At 41.8% G+C, this 19,200-nt stretch overlaps 1 protein-coding gene across 3 annotated transcripts in view; it reads right to left on the bottom strand.

Annotated features, from left to right (window-relative positions):
• MPP7 (MAGUK p55 scaffold protein 7) overlaps positions 1-16,121 on the bottom strand; it is an 89,239-nt gene extending 73,118 nt beyond the window's left edge. For all 3 annotated transcript variants that reach the window (XM_081346362.1, XM_081346363.1, XM_081346361.1), the window contains exon 1: positions 15,846-16,121. The gene's annotated coding sequence lies outside the window, so the exon portion shown is untranslated. The remainder of the gene's footprint in view (positions 1-15,845) is intronic.
• Positions 16,122-19,200: the final 3,079 nt, after the last annotated feature.

Consider the following 19,200-nt stretch of genomic DNA (forward strand, 5'->3'; position numbering starts at 1 on the left):
TCATTCAAATCCATTCTGACTTGAACTATGACTGGAGAACACAGACTGAGGTTTCCAGGTTGCTGTAATGGCACATGGGATTGATCGTGAGAGACAGGTCAAAGAAAGGCAGCTAAGACAAGGATCAGATAAAAGGCAACTTAACTTGCAGCAAGAATGCAAGCAGTACAAGTAGTTCAGAAGGGACCCTCCATAATTTCTTGGGCTGTAAAGGAGACAGTGTGGGGGGGTCTTTCTGACTTGCAAGATTCTGATAATGTAATCTTACAATAAAGTAGAATTAGCTTAGCTGTGCTTCCTGTCTGGTCTACCTCGCAGGGCCGACAACACAGCCTGGTAATATGATGTGGGATGAGTTTAAGCCAGTGACTCCTAAGGAAGTACAGGAAGTCCTCAACTTCCAATCACAATTGAGCTCAAAAGTTCTGTTGCTAAGTGAACCATTTGTTAAGTAAATTTTGCTCCATTTTATGACCTTTGTTGCCACAGTTGTTAAGTGAATCTCTGCAGTTGTCAAGTTAGTCACATGTTTGTTAAGTGAATCCGGCTTCCCCATTGTCTTTGCTTGTCAGAAAGTCGCAAAAGGGGATCACCTTAACCCAGGATGCTGCAACCATCATAAATATGTCAGTTGCCAAGCGTCTGAATTTTGATCAGGTGACTACAAGGATGCTATAACGGCTGTAAGTGTGAAAAATGGTAATGTCATTTTTTTAGTGCCATTGTAACATTGTAAGCCGAGGACTACCTGTAGACTATGTTGGTAGTTCAGTGATCTGCTTACTAGATCCAGATCCCTTTCCATAAAAAGGACCGTGGAAGTAACCCTCAGTGAAGTTTAGTCCTTATTGGAGAAGGTGATGCCTTCTGCTTTGAAAGTGGTGGTGCCCCTCCTGAAGAGGCCATCCTTGGACCCAATGGTTTCAATAACTATATCCAAGACTATATCCAAGCTTTCCTTTCTGGGGCATATTGTTGATAGGTGGTTGATGTGCATTTGATAAGAATCCTAAAAAAAAACTGGTCTAGATTGTCTACACCCTTTTCAGTCAGGTTTCATGCCAGGATGTACTCTTGAGATGGCTTTGGTCAAGTAAACACAGGGTCAGTCATAAAAGACTCAAATGTCTATACACTAATGCACAGAGTATGAACAGTAAGCAGGGTGAACTAGAAATTCAGGTAAATGAGGGCAGATATGATATTGTTGCCATTACGGAAACATGGTGGGATGAAACCCACAAATGGAACACACAGCTAGAGGGATTTAAATTATTTAAAAGAAACAGACTAAACAAAAGAGGAGGTAGAGTTGCTCTCTATATAAAAAATAACTTTATCTCTACAGAAATAAAGCACAACAATGACGAAAACTGTAAACTTGAATGCATTTGGGTCAATATAAAAGGGGGAAAAATGACATTGCCATAGGTGTATACTATAGGCCGCCCAACCAAGCAGAGGAAATAGATGAACTTTTTGCTAGTCAGGTAACTAAGCTATGTAAGAAGCACATCACAATAGTAATGGGGGACTTTAATTACCCTGATATCAACTGGGAGACAAACTCTGCACCAAGTGGAAGATCAAACAGATTCCTGTCAAACCTAGCAGACAACTTTCTCTCCCAAAAAGTAGAGAAGGGAACTAGGGGATTAGCCATATTGGATTTAATTCTCACTAACAGAGATGAAATGATAGGTGTCGAAGCCACAGGAACCTTGGGGGGAAGTGATCATGCAATATTGGAATTCAACATTTTGGAGGCACAAGCAATAGAAGACAGCCAAACTAGAGTCTTGGACTTTAAAAGAGCTAAGTTCAATAAACTTAGAGAGACCATGGGAAGAATTCCATGGATGAGAATCCTAAAGGGGAAAACAACTCAAGAAGCTTGGGAAATTTTGAAAAGTGAGATAATAAAAGGCCCAGTCTAGTACAATACCAACAAAGAAGAAAAATAACAGCTCTCAAAAGAAACCAGCATGGCTGCATAAAGAACTCTCTGATAAATTGAAAGATAAAAAGGACAAGTATAAGAATTGGAAAGAGGGGCACATAACTAAGTCAGAATATCAGCAAACAGCCCGTGACTGCAAAGATGAAGTGAGGAAAGCTAAGGCTCAAAATGAACTAAGGCTTGCGACCAAAGTCAAAAATAACAAAAAATGCTTCTTTCAACATATAAAAAACAAGAAAAAATTAAAGAAATGATTGGTCCATTAGTGGGGGAAAGTGGCAAGAAGGTGACAAGCAATAGGGAGAAAGCAGAACTATTTAACTCGTTTTTTGCATCTGTCTTTACACAAAGGGAAAAAACAGTCCAACCTACCAAAACCAATGCCATAAAAAACAGAATAGAAATGCAAGTTAAGATAGGGAAAAAAATGGTAAGTGAACACCTGTCCAGCCTAGACGAGTTCAAATCACCAGGACCAGATAGATTACACCCCAAAGTTCTCAAGGAACTGGCAGATGTGATCTCAGAACCACTGAGCTATATTTTTCAGAGATCCTGGAGCACTGGGGAACTACCAGAGGACTGGAAGAGAGCTGATGTAGTTCCCATATTCAAAAAAGGGAAAAAAGTAGATCCAGGAAACTACAGACCTATCAGCCTGACCTCAATACCTGGGAAGATTCTGGAAAAGATAATCAAACAACAAATCAGCGAACACCTTGATGCAAACGAAGTCATCACTAAAAGTCAACATGGGTTTGTCAAAAACAGATCATGCCAGACAAATCTTATTACATTCTTTGACCAAGTGACAAAATTAGTGGACCACAGGAATGCTGTAGATATAATTTACTTGGACTTCAGTAAGGCATTTGATAAAGTAGATCACAACCTACTACTTGATAAGATAGAAAAATGTGGGTTAGATAGCATTACCACCAGATGGATTCGTAGCTGGCTGACAGGCCGTACTCAGCGTGTGGTCCTCAATGGAACCGCATCTACATGGAAGGAAGTGTGTAGTGGGGTGCCCCAGGGCTCTATTCTGGGCCCAGTGCTCTTCAATATCTTCATTAACGATTTGGATGAGGGGATAGATGGGGAACTCATCAAATTTGCAGACGACACCAAGCTGGCAGGAATAGCCAATACTCCAGAAGAGTAAGATACAGAAGGATCTGGACAGACTCGAACACTGGGCGCTATCTAACAAAATGAAATTCAATGGTGAAAAAAGTAAGGTTCTACATTTAGGCAGGAAAAATCAAATGCACAGGTATAGTATAGGTGGTACCTTGCTCAATAGTAGTAACTGTGAGAGGGATTTCGGAGTCCTAGTAGACAATCACTTCAATATGAGCCAGCAGTGTGCTGCAGCTGCCAAAAAAGCCAACACAGTGCTAGGCTGCATTAACAGAGGGATAGAATCAAGATCAAGTGAAGTACTAATACCACTTTACAATGCTTTGGTAAGGCCACACCTGGAATAGTGCATCCAGTTTTGGTCACCACGATGTAAAAAAGATGTCGAGACTCTAGAAAGGGTACAGAGAAGAGCAACAAAGATGATTAGGGGGCTGGAGGCTAAAACATATAGGGAACGGTTGCTGTAATTGGGTATGTGTAGTTTAACGAAGAGAAGAGTGAGGGGTGACATGATAGCAGTGTTCCAATATCTCAGGGGCTGCCACAAAGAAGAGGGAGCTAAGCTATTCTCCAAAGCACCTGAAAGCAGGACAAGAAGCAACGGATGGAAACTAGTCAAGGAGAGAAGCAACCTAGAACTAACGAGAAACTTCCTGACAGTTAGAACAATTAACCAGTGGAACAACCTGCCTCCAGAGGTGGTGAATGCTCCAACACTGGAGGTTTTTAAGAGACTGGACAGCCATTTGCCTGAAATGGTATAAGGTTTCCTGCCTGAGCAGGGGGTTGGACTAGATGACCTCCAAGGTCCCTTCCAACTTATTATTATTATTATTATTATTATTATTATTATTATTATTATTATTATTATTATTATTATTATTATTATTCACTTGTATGTGACCTGAGGTGGTATAGGTGATACATGCAACCTTGTGCTCCTTGATCTCTCAGCAGTTTTTGATACACTGGTATGGTGTGCTTTTGAACCAGCTCAGTGGGCTGGGGACTGGCTCCACCATTCTATGGTGGTCCTCTTCCTTTCTCAAAATCAGTATTGGTTGGGGACAGAGATTGATCCTTCGGCTTGTCTTCTGTGGGGAGTCACAGGGTTCTACTCTTACCCCCCTTCTTTTCAACACCTACATGAAACCAATGGGTAAAATCACCTGCTGGTTTAGAGTTCAGTATATGATGATATTCAATCACACTAATGACTACAATTGGGTCCAGTTGTTAAATAAGATAAAATCTGACCCCTTTGTTCAATGACTGTAACCCCAACTCTCCCAGCTGTGACTGTTAAATGACTATACAGGTTGTTAAGCAAGGGGCTGGGGATTATCCACCAAGGACAGTGATCGTAAGAACAATGGTGTTCTCTAGTTATTTTCGCTGAATTTGAGGTTTGTTCCTCTCCAGTGTGCTGAGGGATTTCCAGAAATCCTGCTGCATTGAAGAACTAGATCTAAAATCCAGTGAAAACACTAACAAATGTCATTATTATGGAAAGCTAAGAATGCTGGCTTCACTAGCCTTTTCCTCTCCCCTCCAGAGGGAAAAATGTTGAGAAATGCCAGCATTCTGAAAGGCTCAGAACGATAGCCATCACTAGCATATTCGCCAGAATGACTTCCCGTTCTTTCACAGAATGGAAGAAAAATCCCTCAATGCATTTGGGGAGTGGACCTCAAATGCAAAATTGCCTTCCACTTCCTGCCTTACCTACCTTTCCCCCCCCAGAGAAGATTGCAAATGGTGATCCCATGGTAGTAGGATAGTAGTCGTGAATGTGAACAAATTGTCAAGTACCCAAAATGCAACCATGTCACACCCTGGTCACTTCAAAATCTGACTTCTGAAACAAACTATATACGGAGCTGCCCTCGAAGACCACTGAGAGGCTTCAAATGGTCCAGAATACAACAGTGGTGTGTGTGCCCACGTAGCATCTCTGCTTTACAAGCTGCACTGGTGGCTAGTTTGCTCCCAGAACAATTCAATGTGCTGTCGTTACCTATAAAATCCTACATGGCATAGACAATGATTATTTGAGGGTTTGCCTATGTCCCACAATATTTGCCTGACCAACTCCATCTAGCAGAATTGGCAGATTCCAGATTTCAATTCAACAAGCTTTCTCTATAACAGGGCTTTTCAACCAGTGGTAAGGGTACCACCTGTGGCACGTTAGCACCTGGCAGGTGGTACGCAACCATCCTAGAAAAGTGGTAGCGGGGGAGGGGAATGAGCTGAACCGGTAGCAGCACCACACAAGGAGAGCCCAATCAATCTGGCAGGACTGGTCTACTGAACCACCGCATGGCAGCATAGCAGCACTGAAGTCTCCACAAATATGCTGAATTTCAATCCCACAGGAGTCACGGATACCAGACTTTGGATACACTTTGCAAGTTATCCCATTTGTGGTACCTTGCTTCAAAGTGCGTTGCCCAATGTTACACTGTTCACATTCCAAAGGAGACAGAAGACCCCACATGCCTGTTCTGTATTCTTAATAATAGTTAACTGGTTCAGGCTTTAATTTCCTCTAATGAAGATTGTACCAAATAGGAGTTCAGATTTCTTTTCTTATAGACCAATACGGACCCCTCCTCTAATATGACCATTCAGAAATAAGATCTATAACAAGATGATTTTTTTTTAAAAAAACTCTTTTTTAAAAAAATGATGACTGTTACCTAAATTTTACCTCTGGTTTTGGCAACATAACATGATTATCATGTTTGTTTCTACATTTTTAGTGGGTTGATCAACATGGGAAATGCAATAGAAGTCAAAGTATAAGAGTGACAGAAAAATGCTATAACAAATCAGTTTTGTTTTTTTCCAAAAATAAAGTAATTACAAACTCTTCCAATAATAAAATGATTTGGCCAGAAATTGAGTTTCTGTTTAAGACATGGAAGAGATTTACAGCAAGCCAAGCTATACAATATAAGTTCTTCCCCATTAACTGTTAACCTGCACCCTTGAAACAGTATTCTTCCTTGGCCATTGGTCTCGTCTCTGGGAATTGTTAAATTAAACCATTAAAAATTGGAAATTTTCTGGTACTAACTTGACACCTTCTGAAAGTAAGAGAAACTGGTGGGCTCCCCTTACAATCTCCTTATTCACATATATTAATAACGCATTCAAAATTCCTAAAGACAGGAAATATTCTACTACTGTTTCACTTTTTAAGACCCTTCCAAATATTGTTGGATCAGTCTCCAAGCATTCTGGTAAAATATATGCATGCATTTTGTTCCAAAAGTTTCTGGGTTGGTTACAACAAATTATTTAATAAAATAAAACTGAAATACATTTCTAATTAAAACAAATCAACTTTAGGGAAGACATGTTGACCATCAATTAATATGATATTTTGCTGTTTTACCAGAGGAATATATGTACCCATATTTCTACTCCTTAAATGTTGCTTTTATTGATTTAAAATCAGTCATTGATTCCATTCCTGGTGGAAGCTGTTTCATTCATTCATAAATCAAGGTTTTCTCTGGTAATTTGGATGGTGCAGAAAAACACAATTAGGTAAGTTACAAGGTAATAGCGGCCTTTTCCTTGCAAACATATCTCAGTGAAATAGTGCTATATTCTGGCCCACCTTTTTTTACAGTATCTATGAAAAGCTCATCAGCTACCACTTAGTCTTAACCAAAGCAGAATCCCACTTAACAACAGATAGTTGACTGTCTCTCTGTACCAATTACCTGGCCATCCTCTTTCTAAATCAGAAGTGTACACATTTTTGCCAGTACTGAAGGCAAGAAAAACTATTCTAAAATAAATCTCAATCTTTTCGCCAGAAACAGCAATGGCAGATAAAACAAAAGATACAGATAGTCTTTAACTTATCACCATTTGAAGTTAAGACACTGAAAGAAGTTACTTATGACCAGTCTTCGCAGCATCCTGTAGTCACATGATTTATGCCAGTTGCCATATCCCAGGGTCATGTGATCACCACTGCTATCTTCCCAGCCAGCTCTCAACAAACAAAATCTATCAGGGAAGTTAGATTCACTTCACAATTCCATGATGCACTTAATTCCAGGGATCTGCTTAACAACCATGGCAAAAAAAAGGTCAAAATACAATGCACAAATTGCCAGAAACTATATCCATTAATTATTAAGATAAACAATGCAAATGGACAATTTTACTTTATACTTAACACAATAGTTTTGTAACAATATGAATAGTTAGACTTGACCTAACCCAAAGCTATTCAATATCACACGTGAACAAGAGATGTCAACTAAGTTTTAAGAGGATATGAATTAAATCTGCCCAGAAAGAATATTAGGAAAACCTAGAGATGAATGGCAACACACCTGTTGGTTGTGTGTAAAAGCAAATTCAATCTCACACATCCATTTCTAATTAAAAGATCTTAGGTAATTAGGCTGGCAAAGACTTTGTTATAGTTATTAGCTGCAGTCGTGTCCGACCCATTGCGACCCCATGGACAATGTTCCTCCAGGCCTTCCTGTCCTAGAGAAAAGAACATCTAGAGGAAAGCACATTGCCAAAAGAATATTCTTTAATTGCTTTCACCTGCAGGTTTAATGGCTTTTAATAGAGTTTAGTGTCTTTTTTTATAGCTTCTTCTTCTAGATGTTAGAATCTAGATTGTTGTGGTTGTTAGCTGCGAAGTTATGTCTGACCCATCGCGAGCCCATGGACAACGTTCCTTCAGGCCTTCCTGTCCTCTACCATCTTCTGGAGTCCATTTAAGCTCACGCCTACTGCTTCAGTGACTCCATCCAGCCACCTCAATCTCTGTCGTCCCCTTCTTCTATTGCCCTCAACCTTTCCCAGCATTAGGCTCTTCTCCAGTGAGTCTTTCCTTCTCATTAGGTGGCCAAAGTATTTGAGTTTCAACTTCAGGATCTGGCCTTCTAAAGAGCAGTCAGGGTTGACCTCTAGGACTGACCGGTTTGATCGCCTTGCAGTCCAAGGGACTCGCAGGAGTCTTCACCATAGTTCAAAGGCCTCAATTCTTTGGCGCTCAGCCTTTCTTATGGTCCAGCTTTCACAGCCATACATTGCAACTGGGAAGACCATAGCCTTGACTATACACACTTTTGTTGACAGGGTGATGTCTCTGCTTTTTAGTGTGCTGTCTAGATTTGCCATAGCTTTTCTCCTGAGGAGCAAGCGTCTTTTAATTTCTTGGCTACAGTCCCCATCTGCAGTGATCTTGGAGCCCAGGAAAATAAAATCTGTCACTACCTCCATTTTCCCCCCATCTATTTGCCAGGAATTGAGAGGGCCGGATGCCATGATCTTGGTTTTCTTAATGTTTAGTTTCAAGCCAACTTTTGCACTCTCCTTCTTCACCTGCAACAAGACGCTCTTTAGTTCTTCTTCACTTTCTGCCATTAGAGTGGTATCATCTGCATATCTTAGGTTGTTGATATTTCTCCCGGCAATCTTAATTCCAACTTTTGATTCATCTAGCCCTGCCTTTCTCATGATGTGCTCTGCATATAAGTTAAATAGGTAGGGTGACAGTATACAGCCTTGCCGAACTCCTTTCCCAATTTTATTTATTTATTATATTTTTATACCGCCCTTCTCCCAAAGGACTCAGGGCGGTGTACAGGGCAATAAATACAAAAACAGGATACAAAAGTTAAAAACGATTAAATAAATGCCCAAGGTTAAAACAATAATTAAGACGTATTAAAACCTCAACCCTAACCCATCAGACCAGGTCAGACTGCTCAAATAGATACGTTTTTAGATCGCGCCGGAAGGAGCGAAGGTCGGGGGCCATCCGGAGCTCAACCGGCAAGCGGTTCCATAGGTCTGGCGCGCCCACAGAGAACGCTCTCCCCCTGCGGGCCACCAATCAACATTCTTTGATTGGAGGCACCCTGAGGAGGCCCTTTCTGTGGGAGCGCACTGGACGGAGGGAAGTTGACGCCGGCCGCAGTTGTTGCCGTAGGTAATCCGGACCCATGCCATGTAGGGCTTTGCAAGTCATTACTAACACTTTGAATCTCACCCGGAGGGCAACCGGCAGCCAATGCAGCTCGCGGAGCAAAGGTGTAACATGGGAGTATCAGGAAACCCCTAGCACAACTCGCGCGGCCGCATTCTGCACCAGTTGGAGCCTCCGAGTGGACTTCAAGGGCAGCCCCATGTAGAGAGCATTACAGTAGTCTAGACGAGAAGTCACAAGCGCATGAGTGACTGTACGCAAGGCATCCCGGTCTAGATAGGGTCGCAACTGGCGCACCAGGCGAACCTGGGCAAAGGCCCCCCTAGTCACAGCTCCAATATGCTCTTCTAAAGAGAGCTGTGAATCTAGAAGGACCCCCAAGTTGCGCGCCCTATCTACGGGGGGTAATAACTCACCCCCCATGGCCAGAGATGGGATAATCGGAATTTCCCGGGATGCCGGCACGAACAGCCACTCAGTCTTGTCAGGGTTGAGTCGAAGCCTGTTCTTCCCCATCCAGACCCGGACCGCCTCCAGGCAGCGGGACATCACGTCGAGGGCATCACTGGGGTGGTTTGGGGTTGAAATAAAAAGCTGGGTATCATCAGCATATTGATGATACCCAACTCCAAAACCACGAATGACCAAACCCAGCGGCTTCATATAGATGTTGAACAGGAGAGGCAAGAGAACCGATCCCTGAGGAACTCCACAAATGAGAGCTCTCAAGGTCGATCTCTGCCCCCCTGCCAACACCGACTGCAAGCGTCCCAGAAGGTAGGAGAACCACTGGAGAACTGTGCCTCCCACTCCTAACCCCCTGAGACGTCGCAGCAGGATACCATGGTCGATGGTATCAAAAGCCGCTGAGAGGTCTAAAAGGACTAGGACAGAGGAGCAGCCCCTGTCCCGAGCCCGCCAGAGATCATTCACCAGCGCGACCAATGCCGTCTCCGTGCTGTACCCGGGCCTGAAACCCGATTGGTACGGGTCTAGATAATCAGCTTCATCCAAGAACAAAGGGAGCTGTTGCGCCACTACGCTCTCAACAACCTTCGCCAGAAAGCGAAGGTTGGAGACCGGACGAAAGTTGTTTAATATTGCTGGGTCCAAGGCAGGCTTCTTGAGGAGGGGTCTCACCACTGCCTCCTTCAAGGAAAGCTACCCTCACTCAAAGAGGCAGTAATCACTGCCTGGAGCCAGCCTCGTGTCCCATCCCGGGCTGCATAAGTCAGCCAGGAGGGACACGGGTCCAACAAACACGTGGTGGAGCTCAGCTTCCCCATGATCTTGTCCACTTTTGAACCAATCAGTGGTTCCGTGTCCAGTTCTCACTGTTGCTTCTTGTCAAGAGACAAATAAGATGGTCTGGTATGTCCATCTCTTTAAGAACTTGCCAGTTTGTTGTGATCCACACAATAAAAGGCTTTAGCGTAGTCAATGAAGCAGAAGTAGATGTTTTTCTGGAACTCCCTAGCTTTCTCCATGATCCAGCGTATGTTGGCAATTTGATCTCTAGTTCCTCTGCCTCTTCGAAATCCTGCCTGTACTTCTGGTAGTTCTCGATCCAAATACTGCTGCAGTTTAGCTTGTAGGATTTTAAGCATAAATTTACTAGCATGTGAAATGAGTGCAATGGTGCGATAGTTTGAACATTCTTTGGCACTGCCTTTCTTTAGAATTGGAATGTAAACTGATCTTTTCCAATCCTGTGACCACTGTTGAGTTTTCCAAATTTGCTGGCAAATTAAGTGTAGCACTTTTACTACATCGTCTTTTAAGATTTTGAATAGCTCAGCTGGAATACTGTCACCTCCACTAGCTTTGTTGTCACTCAGTTTTTCTAAGGCCCACTTCACTTCACATTCTAGGATGTCTGGCTTGAGGTCAGTGACCACCTCATAGTGGTTATCAGGGACGTTAAGCTCATTCTTGTATAGTTCTTCTGTGTAATTTTGCCACCTCTTCTTAATCTTTTCTGCCTCTATTAGGTCCCTGCCATTTTGATCCTTTATCCTCATTTTTGCATGAAACGTTCCCTTCATCTCTTCAATTTTCTTGAAGAGATCTCTGGTCCTCCCTATTCTATTGTTTTCTTCTATTTCTTTGCACTGTTCATTTAAGAAGGCATTCTTATCTCTTCTAGCTATTCTCTGGAATTCTGCATTCAATTGGGCGAATTTTTCTTTTTCTCCCTTGCCTTCGCTTCCCTCCTTTCCTCAGCTATTTGCAAAGCTTCCTCAGACAGCCATTTTGCTTTCTTGCATTTCTTTTTCTTTGGGATGGTTTTAGTTGCCACATCTTGTACAATGTTGCGAACTCTGTCCATAGTTCTTCAGGCACTCTGTCTATCAGATCCAATTCCTTAAATCTATTTGTCACCTCTACTGTATATTCAACAGGGATATGATTTAATTCATACCTGAGTGGCCTAGTGCTTTTCCCTACTTTCTTCAGTTTAAGTCTAAACTTTGCAATGAGAAGATCATGGTCTGAGCCACAGTCAGCTCCTGGTCTTGTACTCCAAGGCCAAACTTGCCTGTTATTCTGGTTATCTTTTGTTTTCCTACTTTAGCATTCCAATCCATGATGATAAGGACATCATTTTTTGGTGTTAGTTCTATAAGGTGCTGTAGGGCTTCATAGAACCGGTCAATTTCATCCTCTTCAACACCAGTGGTTGGGGCATAGACTTGGACCACTGTGATACTGAATGGTTTGCCTTGGATTCGAACTGAGATCATTCTGTCATTTTGAGGATTGTATCCCAGTATTGCTTTTCCTACTCTTTTATTGACTATGAAGGCTACTCCATTTCTTCTGAGGGATTCTTGCCCGTAGTAGTATACCTGATGGTCATCTGAATTAAATTCTCTTTTTACTGAACAAGGTAGCAATCTTTTTCACCTTCCCTTTAACATGGGTTATGTCAAAATGTTAAGTGACAAGTAGTATTTTGCATCTGAGAAGAGTAAAGTTCTACATTTTTGCCCCACGCACTTTATTTCCAGGAATACATATATAAGATCACAGCCTTTGATTTTTTTTTCTCTATCAATTTTCCATAAGTTCATCCCTGTTATTCATACTCAGTGCCAATGATTATTATTTCTACAGAGGAAAGAAGAAATGGAAACGGCACCGGTTACATGGGAAAACGGAATGGCTTAGATGCCTTAAAATAAAAGGAAGACAGAGTTCAAATTGCTCAGGTAGGGAGAAAGGATTAGGATCAAACAAACCAACTCTGAGGAAGGGGCTAAAAAGAAGAAGAAATACTACTTTTCCATGCAGTTAGTCCTCACTTAAGAGCAGTAATTGTGGCTGGGATTTCCATAACTAAGTGACACAATTGTAAAGTGCGATGTCACATGACCACATCATTTTAGTGAGGGAAATTCCAGCACTTCTAGTTGCCATTGTTAAGAGAATCCTTCTTGACATTTCATGTTCACCATCTGCAACCTCCTGCCAGCTTTCCCACCGATTCTTCTTGTAAGAAGCTGGCAAAAAAGGTCACAAATGGCAACCACACAACCCGTGGAGAACACTGCAACCTTCCTAAGTATAAGGACCAGTCTTAAGTATCACTCTTTCAGTCCCATTATAAGTCTGAATGGTCGCTGAATGAGTGGTTGTTAAGCAAGAACCCCGTTTATATTTCAATACACCAAGTAGCTAATCAGACTTTCCCACCTTGTTACAATCGCTATAAATGAAGACACATCGATAACCAATTCCCACATGTCTTGTACCTCCTGGGCAGGAAAAACACTGCAACTGCATTGAATGGAAAACACAATGGGAAATACAGGATAGGTCATAGGGACGAAAAGAAATTCTTTGACAGACAATTCTCTTGCTTGCTTTTAATGTCGTAACTTATTTTTACAATGCATACATGCTGTCACCATCACAAGGCAAAAAAAATAGTTGAAGAAATAATATGTCAGATGCAACGTGGAGCAAGTCAGTCACTGGCTTTTTCTTCCCCTTGTTTAAACTGAACTAGATGCAGCAAAGTTTTAAAAGACAAGGATAAAATCCAGGAAAAGGCAGAGCCTAGCATAACAAATCACACCTATTTTCTACTCTTGCCAGATAACAGATGCAATACTGCAGTGTAAATCCTATCTAAATCTACACTGAAGAAGCCACAACGTATCCATGGAACTCACAAAAATTGAGAATGGAATTGTCATCGTTAGGCCAGGTGGTCCAGTCAGAAGCCTCCCTCATTCAGCGCTGTTGTAATTTTGGATGGTTGCTAACAATGCAAGGATCACCTGTATACTGTTACCTAAATGATCCAATCAATACTCAAAAGTGTAAAGATCCGTTTCCTTACTGCAAAGGAAAGCAACAATTTGTTTGGTCTGTCTTAATGGGAAATGGAATATCAAAAGATGTTCCCTTTCAAAAGTCCAATACTGATGTTATCCAGGCACAAAATATGTGTTGAAGCAGTAACCTGGGCTCTTGAGATGAATTCGGATGCACAATTCTGCCCTAAATACATTAAGCTCAAGGTGCTCTCAGACAATATTTGTATCCACTGCTAAATAAACTTAACAATAAATAATGAAGTCTACTTCAAATTCTCCATTTATAAATCTTCAGTTGTATTTTACAAGGAGCTTTTTCTTAAACTTACTCTTTTCCTTTTTGAATGCAAGTGAAAAAATCAGTTTCTCTGATGTTATTTTTAGTTTTATGATTCAAAATGTGTCATGTTTTGTCAGATCTTAAAACAGGTTTTTCCTCCTGTTCCTTCTTTCCTTTTAAAATGTATAGCTCCTGTATTATCCAGTATGTTTTCCAGTGTTGCCTGTTTGATCTTTCAAGAAAACCCTTTCACTGCTACATGATGTGAGAGATTATTAAAATTATGTTCAACTCTATATGTAGATTATTTCGATCTTTCATATTGATAAACGCAACCTTACATTCAGCAAACTAAAGTTAATTTCTTTTTGAAAGATAACACTGTGTTGTATTAAACAAAATATTAAAAAGTACTGTACTCTTAATATAGAAGTGTACCTTGAATACTAAACATTCTTGGCCTTTATCTAATTAAATATGCATAAATCTGTTCTCCTTAAAATAATGCAGGAAAAAGGGATATAGTCTTAGTCTTAAGCTTATGCATCATAGCAGGCGCCCATAGAGCCTTTCCAGGTGAGAGAAAACTTTTGCCAGATTTATGTCTGTTTTGCTTCATCTGCTTTCTGTGCAGATTAAATATAAACAATGAAAACGAATTTGATCCTATAACTAGACATTATAAACATAGTTGTTTGAAAATACAGCATGCAATATCCATATTAAATCTGAAAACATCATGTGCTCTTGGAAAACCTATCCTTTCCATTATTCAGCACTTATAACAGAATACATGTCTCTGGTCTGTCAGGAGTTATATAATCTTATGCCTAAACTGTGTTTAGTTTTAGTAGTGCAAAGATCTGCTATACTTATAAAATAAAGATACAATTACTGTCTGTTATTTGAGACATTTTTCAGATGAAAAAATAATATCAGTAATCACTATCACGGAAGTTGTTAATTCCACTCTTGTCCTCATTTGCTTTATTTAGCAAATTTATATGGCCACTCATCTCAATGAACGTATCTCTGCAAGAGTATACAACCAATAATTAAAACAATGCCAAAATATTAAAACACTATAAACGTAATAATTGTGAGAGTACATCCATCTAAATACATCACACAGGCTGCCCAAGAAAGAACCATGGCAATAATACTGATCAACTTATCTTGTGCTTGCTTAGGAATTGAAGGAATAAACAGCTATTTCCCACAATGCTAAACTCATGATTTCTTAGAATTATGGGTTCTTGAACAAATCAGTGGTCTAGCTGTATGGATATGCTAAGCCACAGATCAACTAAGACATGATTTACATGGTAAATTGATCAACTGGATTTGCCAACACAAAAGAATATGCACAATACCTGAGCTATAAAAGTAGACAATCACCCTTAGTTTAGCTGCATGTTTGCAAACCTAACTCTAGTTGGAAATTATGCTAACGTTGATGAATAGATTATAGTATCTGATATTTTCATCTTTAAATATAAAAGCATGCTAAAAATATAAAAATCCTTCTTAATACTGTATAGAAAGCAGTACTTTTATTCGGGCAATAAGAATTCACAGTTCTATACCTCTAACACTGAATAAATGTGTTATGAACAGACTGGTATTAATAGGATGTATTTACTAGAACTCTTGTTCCTAAAGGTATATTTTAGGGGTCAAAATATAATTTTGTATCATTTATTAAAGGCTTTCCAGAATCGCCTATTAGAACAAATTGCATGTGCCTGGTGGTAGATGACACACACACACACACACACACACACACCTCCCACTATTGCTTCCTTTATTTCAGAGCCTCTTCCTTTATGTAACGGTGTCGCTAACTGAGGAGACCAGACACTTCACCACCTACCCATGCCTCATTCTCATGACCAATGTGACACCACACTCACTACACGTTTACCCGTGGCTAACTTAGCCACCATGGCGCGCAAAATTAACCCAGGAAGTTAACAGAGCACGTTGAGCCAAACTAAGCCGGCCGCCTGGGTTTTCCAAAATGCTGGTTGGGTGGGTCGTGGGAACCCAGTCCGACTTTTCTAGCCGGGCCACGACTAAACTCCGCTGGGTCCTGTAATCGGGAGTAAGCCTAGGGCAAGGACGCGGCATAGTCTCTCTCGGTGGCTCCTTTCTCACCTGCAGCTGGCTCCACCGCCACTCGCTGTAGCCAGAAGAACGACCCTCGACCTTCGTCCGTCTGTCCGTCCGTGCTTCAGGGAGCTGAAGCCGGCAGGGCGAATCCCGCCCAATCTCCTTTCTCTTCGGCGCTTTATCGCAGCCACCGGCCAGCACCGACCCTTCCGAGTCGGCGAGTAGGGGAGGCGCAGCGGCCCCGCAGTCCCTTCTTCCACCTGCCCCGGGCGCCGCACGTAGCGACAGGCTGCGCTCGGCTACCGCGCGAGGTCCATTCGCGTCCTACCCATTCACCCAGGGCGGAGCTCTGCAGCCGAGAGAGCGGGAGCGGCGAATTATTCGCCCCCGTTTTTGTAGCCACTGCCCTGATTGGCCCCTGCCCGCTGGGAGTGGGAATCGAAGCTCACTCCGCCTTCCGCAAGCTGGAAATCTACTTGATTGGAGGAGACGAATGTCAATCTGGGACTGATTGACGGTTCTAGGGCGTTTTACCACACGCGGGCAGAGTGTTGGGGAGTGCGCGTGGACTTGTATTGGGACATTTCCTTGTTTTACTTTCTTGTAGACACGAAAGAGAAACACGTGTTAAATTAGAACAATCAATTTCTAACCCTGCATCTAGTTCGAAATGTTGTAACAGGTTGCTGCTATTGAGGTTGTGATATGTCATCGTTACATTAATAATATTTTTGAACTGCTTGTCATCCTAAGTTTCAGAGCAATGGGCAAACGGGCCCACTATTAAACTTACCCTAGAATACTTTGAAAACAATGGCTGTGGGGGGAAAAGAGGAACTCTGTTCAACTTCGTTGAATTTTTCTACAAAAGGTGGGGCATCAACCTCAAACCAGAGAAATTGATTTTCACAAATCCAGTAGACTCTCACAATGGTAGAATAAATGTGGTATGAAACATATTCTACGGCAATTCTAGAGTTTTATGAGGAGCAGATGTGCACTGCCTGAATCTAGATTATCATTAGAGCAGCGGTCCTCAGCCTTTTGGACACCAGGGACTGGTTCTTGGAGAGAGATTTTTCCGCAGACTGGAGGATGTGTGCTGCCTGCATCCTGCAGATGGGGCTTTGCTTGTTTGAGCTGACCAGTTGCTAGCATGCAGCGGACTAGTACTGGTCCACGGACTGGGGGTTGGGGACCCCTGTATTAGGGCAGCAAAGAAGCAACACAGCTGAATTAAGGAAAATTTTCAAATTACACAAGTGTTCTTTCATGAGGAAAGGATTGGATTTGATTACAACAAAAATTACATGTCCAAATGTGGATTTTGCCTCAGCATGTTTTGTAAATCCAGCCACAACTACAAGTGTGGTTTAGCCCAGTGTATTAATATATCAAGACAGTTTAGTGAATGTGTAGCATTTTCTTTAGTCATTCAGTGTGGCTGCTTGCTTTAGTGAGAAGCTGCAAGAATAAAAGCTTTTGGCATGGGTAAATTCCATTCAGCTTTTTCAAATTGTGTAATTCCAGTTTGAAGTTTGGGAAATAGAAAGCCATGCTGGTTATAATCATTGCTAAAACTAACAGTGACTAAGAAGGATAGAAACAGCTAAATGAGCTTCTGCTGCCCTTCTCAGTTATACTTGAAATATATTACTGATATCCACTCAGACACCATACTTTCACCCACGAAGTGTTTTATTTATTAATATACAGATAAGCAAGTAGCTGACAAAACGAGTCCAAAATGATTAATTCAATGCAGTAGAAATATTATTGTGCATAAGAGATCTTAAATGGCATGGAATTTTCTTTGACTTTGCTGGGTCAGACTATTCTAAATGAATTACAGTAAGAGTCAATTAATGGTCTTAAGCACATGTACATGTTGAAATTGAACTTCACTTCAGCCTATTTGTAAGCCATCTTGCAATATGTAAAGTATCAATAATTTGTGGTTCCAAGTAAAATCAATAAGATGAAATAATAAATACTGATCCTTTATGTTAAGTAGTGGGCTCTTGGGTGCAGGAATGATGACACAAGGCTGAGTACAGGATAACTCATACTTTATTCTTGTTAGAACTGTATTGGAACTTGGGATGCAACCAACCACAATATATACTCTAGCCCCTAGACGGCAGCCAATAGGTTTGAACCCACTCTTGCCGCCTGGGGTTAGCCAATTGCAGGACAGGAGACAGCTAGTCTGGGTTGCTGGAGAGCCGTTAGCTGCTCCAGCAACGCACATGGTGTATCACCACAAACTCAGTACATAACACCCCTCCCCTCTTAGATCAAACTATGACAACCACGATTAGTCTTGACAGTTGTCAAGACTTATTAATCAACTTACATACAACTGTAGTGATAATAACAAAAATAATAAAAATAATAAAAAATAATAAAATCACTGTGGCTACAATGAGATTAAACAATGTCTAATGAACAGGCTTCCATTGCAGTAAAGAGCAGTTTCACAATGCACTAGATTCTGTAGTTAGCGGTAACAAGTTTTACAACAATATACATCACTTTATTTAACAATGTAATCTGTGAGGTACGCAGGAGGCTTGTGTGGCCTAGAGGAATGTCTTTGAGTTCCCATCACCTTGTGGTCTACCAGGTCACCCAGTGGGCTGGGTAGATTCATGTCCCTTTGTGCTCCAAAGTCAAGGGGATTTGAAACGCTCTGGCTGGCCTCACCAGATTGGCCCACCCCAGAGTCAGTCTATTCAGCAGAGTAGGCACAGCGGTTGCTGAGACTCAGTTGGCTCGCTTCGTCAGGGGGTCCACGTTGCACTCCCGTGCTACCCGGTTCGTCCTCAGAATCCATGTCCGCTGAGAAGGAAAAACCCTGGTGGTCCAAGTGAGGGCTGGCTTGGCCGCAAGTTTGAGGACCTTGGGAGGGACTTATGACACAGTCCTCACTTAGTGGCCATTCTGGAAACTTTTTCCTGAGTTGATCAATGTGTCTTCTGACAACTTGCCCTCCCTCCAACCCCACTTCATAAGATAGGGGTCCGGATGCCTTGGTTATTTGACCAGGAACCCATAAATTCCCTTGACCATAGTTCCTGGCCCAAACTCAATCGCCCATGTGCAGCCCCCTCGGAGGTTTTGGTCGAGAGGCTTCTGCTGCCACTCTATCTGGATGCAACCTGTCCAGTTTAGTAATCAAATGCCTCCCCCAACGTAGTTCTGCAGGACTTTTACCTGTGGCAGTGCAGGGCGTAGAATGCTGGCAGAGTAAAAAATCAGCCAATCTGTGATGCCAGTCACCTGTGACAATGTGCTTGAGTGCCTCCTTTGTTGTCCTCAACATGCACTCGGCTTGACCATTAGAAGACGGATGAAATGGTGCAGACGTTGCATGTCTGATGAGATTAGCTCTAAGAAA

Source organism: Vipera berus (assembly GCF_964194415.1).
Source record: "Vipera berus genome assembly, chromosome: Z".
Classification (NCBI taxonomy): Eukaryota; Metazoa; Chordata; class Lepidosauria; order Squamata; family Viperidae; genus Vipera; species Vipera berus.